The sequence below is a fragment of the Petaurus breviceps genome, unplaced genomic scaffold (assembly GCF_028583685.1).
Source record: "Petaurus breviceps papuanus isolate PSGF00001 unplaced genomic scaffold, PetGlider_PUasm1.0 173, whole genome shotgun sequence".
NCBI classification, from domain to species: domain Eukaryota; kingdom Metazoa; phylum Chordata; class Mammalia; order Diprotodontia; family Petauridae; genus Petaurus; species Petaurus breviceps.
Window position 1 is genome coordinate 12,803,079 of NW_027185759.1, and position 10,221 is coordinate 12,813,299.

Here is a 10,221-nt window from a genome sequence, read left to right on the forward strand (position 1 = left end):
TCTGTCTGTCTGTCTGTCTGTCTGTCTGTCTGTCTGTCTGTCTGTCTGTCTGTCTGTCTGCCTTTCTGTCTCTCTATCTATCTTTTCTATCTGTCTATTTATATATCTGTTAAATTGAAATAGCTCAAAAGAAATAGAAGATGGCAGATTTAGAGAATCTACCCCAAATGTTCACATGGACTATTTGATCCCAATCTGTGATAGAGCATTCCTAGCTTGTGTTGTTCTGATCAGCTACAGTCAGACATACTAAAACTTAACTCTAACACAGTGATATCATTTTGGTGCTCTTCAAGAACAAAAAATAAGAACCAACCAACCAGCAAAATTTTAAGTCTCTTTAACTTCTTTTGGGAAATCCTGTATTTTTCCAGAGTATTTTGACTTTTTATATAGAATATTAATTTAAAACTGAAATGGGACCACAGAGATCATTAAGTCAACTTTATTTTCCAAATAAGGAAACTGAGGCACAAAGGTGACTTGACCATTGTCATACAATGATTAAGCCTCTGAGATGAGTTTGAATGCAGATCTCCCTAACCCTAGGTCCCATACCCTCTCTGCTATATTGTTTCCTGGTATGATTAAAGGAAGATTTATTCAGCCATCTGATTTTGGCAGCCAACACTACCTATCAAATTCCTGAGGGTTTCAACAATATGGTCACTTCCTGGTTTTCAGGGCAGCCGGTGCCAAATGACACCCTGCAGTTTCTGGTGAAAACTAGTTCATAACCTAGGAAGCTTTGGTGCTTCTGGTGGCAGGACAGCCAGCCCATTGAGGGTGGGGCAAGAGGAGGCACAAGGCAGGGCCCATGGGGGAAGGAGGGTAAAACTCATGTATTTCCTCCTCCAAATTGCACAATGCACAGGTGTTATCATTAACTCTCCAAGAGGATGCTAATAAAGCTTTTTTAATAGAAAGGCATAAAAATGTTCAAAATCTGTTAAAATGTATTTTGTGTAGCTCAACCCTACTACAGAAACCATACCCCACATATGCATCCCCCAAAGACAAAATTCCAATTCCAATGTGCATACTGGGCTATCTAGTTTAGGAGAAAATGAGGAAGCTGAGCAAAAATAAAGCTTTTCCCAGGCATGCTAGCCTTTGGAAACAGTAAAAATATTGAAAGAACCAGGGCTCTGTGACATTTTGTTTTAAAACCATTCTATGAACAATCAGAAAGACAAAGGATACAAAATTCAGGTATCTGTACACATCTTTGTTTTTGTCAGAAAATGCAATTCAAATATTCCCAGGGAATTAATAAAGGACTACTTTGAGCAGTGATGACCCTGGAGTCCATCTGTGGAAAAGGAATGGAATTGAAGATCAAACTTCCATATTTGTCCCATATTTTCACAAGTTAATGCACATTTGTTATGTGAATATTTCTGTATAAGATTGGCAGTGCAAGAACCTTTCAGTAGAGTAGGAACTCTCAAACTTTTTTTTTCATTTCTTAGACCCCTTTGACAGTCTGGTGAAATGTGTGCACCCCTTCTCCAAATACAGAGGATTACAAAGGAAAATAATCATACTGAAATACAGTTTTCAAAATAGTATTTTAAAACCAAGTCCATTTGGCCCCAGGTTAAGAACCTTCCACACAAAAAATAGAACTCTTGTCTCAAAACCAAGAAGCTTGATGTTTCCCCCTTGCAAACCCAATGACTGTGTGACCCTGGGCAAGTCACTTAACTTCTCAGCACTCTAGGAAACTCAATACCACTATAAATTTCAGGGAAAGTACCAATCTACACAGGTGCAGGGAATTTCCTCCCTTGGGATTTACCTAGACCAATGAAATCACACATTCAGACCCAAGTTTGGCTGCAGTCTGACACTTTCCTGCTATGAGATTATGGAGAAGTCACATAACTTCTCTTTCCCTTTTTCCTTTTCTAGAAATCGAAATCCCACTTCTGTAACCTACCTCATGAGGTTAGTGTGAGGAAATAATGCAGTTAACTTCGAAGTACTAAATAGCAGCTTAAAATCATTAGCATTTATTTAATATTTTAAGGTTTGCAAAGAGTCTCACAAATATCTCATTTTGTATTCACAGAAACTTTGGGATATATGTACTATTATTATCCCCATTTTATAGATGAGGAAAGTGAGACACAAAGTAATCTGATCTGCCTAATGATCTTAAGTGATATGCCAAGGGCCACACACAAGTGAGAGTCTGAGGCTGGATTTGAACTCTAGTCCTCCTGATTCCAGGGTCAGTGTTCTCTCCACACACTACCTCGATGCCTTTATATATACATTTTTAAAGTCTTATGATTAGAATTATTTGCCTCACATTTCTAGGGTCATACCATTGCCTTTTCCCTATATGCCATGGAGCTTATTCAGGTTTCCCAGAGATTATCATAAATGAGGAGACATCTACATTTTCTTCCTTTCTTTTGATGCTCCTTTGCTAAGCACATGATTTTCAGTTAGAAAAGAAACAAACTTTGAAATAAATCAGTTTCCACGGCTAAAAATTCAACGACCTCTTCAGTCATTCAGTTAGATTTTTAAAAATGTGTAGCTGTCATTTCCTTGGCATTTTAACAGCTTCTGCCATGGAGAGAAAGAACAGGAGAAGCCAATGCTTGGTCCTTCCCTTGAAAAGCAGTTGCAGCCTTGTCTTGGTGGAAAGTCATGAGATCTGGGTCTAAGTCCCATTCCTGCCGTGTCTCTGTCGAGCTTTGTCAACTGTTTGTCAAATCCGGAGTCCGGTGCAGTGTCTGGGTTCATCGAAGCCTGCTCACTGGTTTGTTTGCTTCGGTATTTCTTCTGTTCTCTCCATTTATTTCCCCATTTTTTAATCAGTACCAAAGATTTTTGAGAATGACTGCTTTGTAGTACAGGATGAGAGCTGGTCCTGAGATGCCTCCTTCCATCACACTTTTTCCCCATTATTTGCCTTGAGATTCTTGACCTTTTGTGTCACCATATAACTGTGTAACTTTTTTCTAACTCTTTGAAGTAATCCTTTGAAATTTTGATTGTCTTGGCACTGAATAAGTAAATTAGTTTAGGTAATGCTATCATTGCAATCATATTTCTGCTTGCCTACTTGTGAGAAATTATTTCTCCAACCATTTAGGTCTACCTTTATTTCCATAAGGAATGGTTTGTAGTTACAGTACTATATTTCATGTGTATATCTTTATAGGTAGAGATTGAATATTGGGGTGTGCACAGCTAGGTGGTACAGTGAAGTGCTGGACCTGAAGTCAGGAACATTCATCTTTATGAGTTCAAACCTGATTTCAGATACTCATTAGCTGTGTGACACTGAGCAAGTCATTTAACCCTGTTTGCCTTAGTTCCTTATATCTAAAATGAGCTGGAGAAGGAAATGGCAAGCCACGTATCTGTGCTAAGAAAACTCCAAATGGGGTCATGAAGAATCAGATATGACTGAAACAACTGAACAGCAGCATTTTTTTTTGCATTTTCTAATTAGTTTAAAGGGAATTTCTTTTTACTCTTTATTCATGCTGAGTTTTACTGGCATTATACAGAAATGGAAATGATTCATATGGATTGATTTTATGTTTCCCAAATTTTCTGTGGCCATTGTTTTAATTCATTTTAGTTGACTCTCTAAGGTTATCTAAGTATACCATTATATCATCTACAAAAGACAATTTTGTTTCTCTCCCTCTCTCTCTTTTTAATGATGATTATCACTTCAATTACATTTACTTCTGTTGTTATAGTTAGCATTTCTAGCACTATATGAAACAGAAGTGTTGACCATGGATATACTTGCTTCATCTCAATTTTATTGAGGAGGATTCTTGTTGATGCCCATTATATATACATGTTACTGGTCCTTGGTTTTAAATCTATATTATTTACCATGCTAATAAGAAGTTCTTTTTTAAAACACTAATGGGGTTGTCTTTTATCAAAAACTTTTTTTTGAAGCTACTTATGTGATCATATGACTTTTTATCATGTTATAATATGATCATTTATGTTTATAGTTTTCCTAATATTAAATCAATTCTGCATTCCTGATATAAATCCTATCTGGTCGTGATCGAGTTATTAGTTTCTGTGATTTCTTTCTCTGTATTAGCTCTTTCTGGTTAAAGTAGCAAGGCCATATTTGTTCTATAAAAGGAAGTTAGTAGATTCCATTCTCTGGCCATTTTTTAAATGAATAATTTGTATAATAATGAAATTGATTATTCTTAGGATGTTCAATGGAATGTGTTCATGGATACATCTGGTCCTGGGTTATTTTTCTTTGACAATTTATGAATTATTTGATTTCTTTTTCTGAGATTGGGCTATTTAAATTATCTATTTATTATTCTGTTAATCCGGGCATCTCACATTTTTATATTTCCATGGATATGAAAGGCTACATCATAAACACATTGGGAGAAAAAGAAGTTACCTGCCAGATCTATGTAGAGATGAAGAGTTCATGACCAAAAAAGGGATAGAGATGATCACATAATTATAAAATGATCAATTTTTATTACATAAAATTTTAAAAGCTATACACAAACAAATCAAAATCAAGCTAAGTTTAGAAGATAAACCTTTAACTAGGAAAAATGTTTGTGACCATTTTTTCTGATAAAGTTCTCTTTCCTAGGATACAAAAAGAACTGATTCAAATTTATATGAATAATTCCCCAATGTCAAAAGATATAAACAAGCAGTTATTAAGGGGAGAAACTCAAGCTCTTTGTAGGGATATGAAAAAAGCTCCAAATCAGTATTAATTAGACTAATAAAATTAAACCAATTCTGAAGTCCCACATCAAGCCAATAATATTTGCAAAGCTGACAGAAAAAGGGAATGATAAATGTTGGAAAGGCTGTGGGAAAACTGGCAGGCACATTGATGCACAGTTGGTGGATATGTGAATTGATCCAGACATTTTAGAAAGAAATTTGCAATTATGTCTCCAAAGTTATTAAATTGTGCATCCCCTTTGACACAGTGATACCAATCCCTAGGTCTATACTCCAAAAAGATGATACAAGGAAAAGTCCTATTTGTACACAAATATTTATGACAGTTATTTTTATGGTCACAAAGAACTGAAAACTCAAGGGTTGCTCATCAAATGGGAATAGCTTAACAAATGTAATGTAATGGAATATTAATATTCTCTAAGAAATGACAGAAAAGACAGTTTCCAACAGGTGTTAAAAGACATATATGAACTGAAGCTGAATGAAGAGAGTAGAATCAAAAGGGAAATTTATACACTAACATCAATATTATAAAAATCACTAAGTCTGAATCACCTAAGAACATCTCAATGACCCACCATGATTCCAGAGGGGTGATGGGAAATAGTGCTGCCTATTTCATGACAGAGAGATTATGGATTAATGTGCTGATTGAGACATATTTGTGAAAATAGTTAATGTGGACATTTGTTTTGCTTGACTCTGAGGATACAGGATACAGCTTATAGGATATAAGAGTTTGGTTTTCTTTTTCTTTCTTCCTCCACCTGAGTAGAAGGGGGTAAGAAGAAGGAATAAAATAAGTACTTGAAAATTGAAAGTACTTTAAAAGGTATTTAAAAAGCTTGTGCTCTAGTTGCATTCTTGATAGCAATGAAAATACAGATCAATTCAAGATCACCAATACATGGTCCTTCAAATTTTCCTTGAACATCCCCTGGAACTGGGCCTCAGAAGGAAGACATTACCATCTATAAGGAAGACATTACCATAACCAACTTTTAAAACATTCTTCCTTGAATCAATATAATATTTCCCTCTCCAGCAACTGCCACCAATGACATGGTCATGTATTCTGGAAATACTAGGAAGGTATCTAACACTACTTCTACATGCAACAGTTCATATTTTTAAGATGAGGAGTGGAAGAAAAAAGTGGAAAAAGAAATTTACACAATAACTTTGTTGTGTAATTAGAGGGAATAGCAAGTTTGTTTATTGTACTCTGTTATGGAAATGCTTGCTTTGTTCTGTGAATTGAAAATAGAACAAATTAGAGGTGGCCAGGTGGCACAGTGAGTAAGAGTACTGGCCCCAGAGTCGGGATGACCTGGAATTGAATCCGGGCTCAGATACTTAGCACCACACCCAGAAATAATTGGCTGTGTAACCTTGAGCTTTAAGTTGCTTTTAAAAAAAGAAAATACAACAAATTTGTGATATACAAAAAAGATTGTAGTTCATAGCAGACACTGAACAATTGTGTCTTTCCTTCCTCATTTCCTCACGTTCATTTCCAGACTAGTGAATATATTTACATACGGTGTTATCCTGATTTCCTTTATTTAAAACCTCATCTTTTCACATCAAGTATAGTCAAAGCCTCATCAAGGTGTGGAGATGACCCTGGATAAATGAAGATAGTGACAATGGAGCTTAAGTTCCAACAAGTTTTATGAAGCTGAAAAGTCTTTGAGTAAGATCCAAGCAATAGGGTGTTGTCAGAATTGCAGCCTACCTAAGCTTAGACAGGCTTATTAGCAGAAAGTTTTCATTACTAGTCATGACATATTCTACTCAGACATGATGATTTTTCTTGATGAATTGATGGAGGAAGTATCTGTGCCTGTGAAATAAGGATAATTTCAATTTTTTATTGGAATATACTTACCCTTCTATTGCCATATTCTAGTTTTGATTGCTATTCTCTCAAGGCTCTGTGATACATATATCATATGAATTTTATGTTTAACACAAAGTGGTGATGGAGAATTCAAGTAGAAATCTTTACAGGATAATCTGTGAAAGTTAGAACTGTAAGAGACCTTAACAATCATCTTGCTCCAATACTTCATTAAGGAAATTGATGTTCTGAAGCTGAAGTTCATGGCCCCAGGCACTTTATGTTTCAGTAGGTAAGAGATAAGACTGACTGAAGAGAGGATTGGGAGATGGTCCTGGCATATGCATCATTTTTATTAGCTTCATTTTAAGAATGTGTTATTGTCAGGTAGGGTGGTGCATGCCTGCAATCCTAGCTGTGGAGGAGTATAATGTTGGCAGATCTTAAACTCAGGAGTTCTGAACTTCAGTGGGTTATGCTGATCAGATATTAACAGTAAGATCAACATTAATATTGTGAGCCCTTTAGTGTAAGAGACCAGCACAATGCCCAAGGAAGAATGAACCAGCCTAGGTCAGAAACAGCAGGTCAACACTCTCATCCTAAATAGTAGTGGAAGTTGCCCCATGAATAGCCCCTTTTTTTCCAGGCTGGGTAAGATGGGTTTTAAAAACATGTATCATTTAAGTATATTATCAAATGAATATAGATAGAAGGAGAAAGGATGAGGGAATATAATAGTGGTCTTTGATCTATAGAATTGATCTCCAATATTTCCCAGATACTAGGAGAAAGAAGGTAGTCACAAAAAGACCACAGTAATCCTGAAGAAGTAGACAACAAGTCAATGTGCACAAAGGATCAATCAATCAAAATATATTGATTAAGCAACTACTATGTGCCAGCACACCAAGACACCTTGCTAGATGTTGAGGATAGAAGTCCAAAAAAATGAACTACTTCATAACTTTAAGGATCTTATATTCATGGGAAAAAATAAGTAGACACGAAAATACATACAACATAAATACAGAGTTAAACTATACAAATATATTAGTTAACTAGGAGTTGGTTTGAGAGAGAAGACACAAGCATTTGGGGGCTCAAGAAAGGCCACTATGAGGGGATGGAGATGGAACATAGAGGATAATATACAGAGAAGGAGAGGTCAGTTTGGCAGGATCACAAAGTAAGGGAGAGAACATAATACCCAATGAGCCTGGAAAGATAATTTGAGGTCTGATTGTAGGGTTTTAAAAGAGAAACAGAGGAGATTTTATTTTATCTTAGATACAATATGGAACCACTGGAGTTGATTGGGTGGGGATCAAATCTGGCTTTGGAAAAGTACTTTGGTGGCAGAGAGACTGTGGTGGAGAGTATCTTGAGGTAGAGAGACCAATTAATTGGATGTGGCAATCTAGGCAAGATATGATGAATGATGATAAACTAATGTGGTAAAAGAAGTCATTGAATGGGGGCAATGTTTTTGAGATAAGAACAACAAGTTTTGGCAACTAATTGGATATGGAGAGTGAGGGAGAGTGAGTTCAAAATAATGTGAGGTTATAAACCCGGGAGACTGGAAGCATAGTGGTGCCATTAGCAGAAATAGAGAAGTTTCAAAGAAGTGGAGGTTTGGGGGAAATGGAAGGGAGTTGAGATATCTCTGAGACATTCAGTTGCAAAGGTTCCATAGGCAGTTGTTTATGGAGGACTGAAGCTCAAGAGACAGGCAGGGGTTCATAAATAGATCTGGGAGTCATTTGCAGAGAGAGCATAGTTCAACTATGGCAAGTGCCTTAATGTGGTAATATTTTGGATGACTCCTTTTGTACAATTGGTATCCTATTCCTTGCCTTTTCAATGGGTGTGGGCAAGGGTGGTTGAGAATTTAGTACTGAAAATATATATTAAAAATTTATAAAATTTTACAATTAAACTCATAGGAGCTGAACAAGTTACAAGATGAGAAGGGAGGAGAGGGGGATGGGAGAGAGAGACAGAGAGAGAGAGGGTGAAGGAGGGAATGGAAAAGGGAGGAAGAAGAAGGAGGAGGAGGAGGAAGGAGACAAGGGGGAGGAGGGGGAGAAGGGGGTTTCCAAGAGAAGGAATTTGTCCCTTGTGTCAAATGCTGCCAAGATCAATGAGGATCAGAATAGAGGAACAGGAGTTGGGATTTGTCAAAAAGTAGGCAATGGCAAATTGTCCACAGAAAGGGCAAAGGTACAAACCAGGGTTAGGACAGGGTAAGAAGAAAGAAGTATGAGTTGAACTCATACATTCTTTCTTCCTCCAAAGATCTAGGCAGTACTATGAGCTCTGCTTCCATTTGTGGGTTGATTTTCTTTTTTGAAACCTTGAAGGCTAAAAGGAGATGAAACCTCTTGTTAGAAGGTTGTCTGATCGCCTTTGCTTCCCAATGCAATCTCTGGCACACTGATGCCATTTTTCATAGTATTCCTCCTTCAGCCTTCAACACAGAGCCCATTAAAACATGAAACTCAAGCTCATCACCCCATGATACTGGCATATCAAAGCTTAATTAAGGTGCAGTAGTATTTAATTTTCTCTCATAACTTATTGTTATCAATTGTTACAGAAATCATAATTCTTTTTATGTTCTGCACAGACTACTTTTCTTTATAAAAAGGTAATCATCTCTTTAAAATCATAATAGAGTTTTTTAAGTCCTAATTTTTACATTGTGCAACTAAATGAAAGAATGACTGTGGATTCACACTGATTTATCAACACATCAATTTGTAAAATGTAATTGCGGTTATATTTTCCTTTTTTTTCCTTTCTGGCTTCAATCTACAAAAAAGTTACTTAATTGATCTGTCAAAAGATTGAGGTGAAATGAGAATAAATAATCTAAGCAGTTCATGTAGCAAATACTTGGAAGATCTAAAACATCTTTATTTTATATAAAAATAAACAGGTAAGTGGAGACTCAATATACTTTTTAAGGAGCATCACAGAAAAGTTCTTAAGGGGCCTCTTAATGACAATATGAATAAAGTCAATTGCCCTCCATTTTTCCAAATTCACATTACTACTATTGTACTGTTTAATATTAGCTAAAATTCTTCCTTTATCCTTATTATGAAAGAAGCATCTCCCACTCATATTTCAACTGTCCTTCTTGAGCATTTTTGACAAAGGATCTTAGAATACTGCATCAATGCCTAGGCAGAAAGATGATTGTATCAATGTATAGCAGAAAAAATAAGAGTAATTATTATTGTTATTTATAATAATAATAAGTTAAAAGTGGAATAGAATGTAACTACTCTAAGATAAGAAAATATCATAGGGAGACCAGCTGGTCCAGCCCCCTAAATCATTTTTAGGGATTTTGGACTGGTGCAGTTCCCTCTTCAAGTTTGGGGATAAGGAGAGTACCTGGTCTCCAGGTTGTAATTCTGACAGTATTTTCATCTGAAACTTTGCTGCATATAGGACTGAAGTTCCAGAGTGCAATTGTTGCAATAATATGTCAGGTATATTAGGATATAAACAGGATTTTGTGAGCTAGCATTGGACCTCAATCAGTATATCGCCATCTCTAACTATCTATATGTAGATAGGCATAACCTATCTATCTATCTATCTATCTATCTATCTATCTATCTATCTATCTA

At 36.1% G+C, this 10,221-nt stretch overlaps 1 long non-coding RNA gene across 1 annotated transcript in view; it reads right to left on the reverse strand.

Annotated features, from left to right (window-relative positions):
• LOC138157700 (uncharacterized) overlaps positions 1–10,221 on the reverse strand; it is a 71,955-nt gene that overhangs the window by 2,841 nt on the left and 58,893 nt on the right. The gene's annotated exons all lie outside the window — the stretch shown is intronic.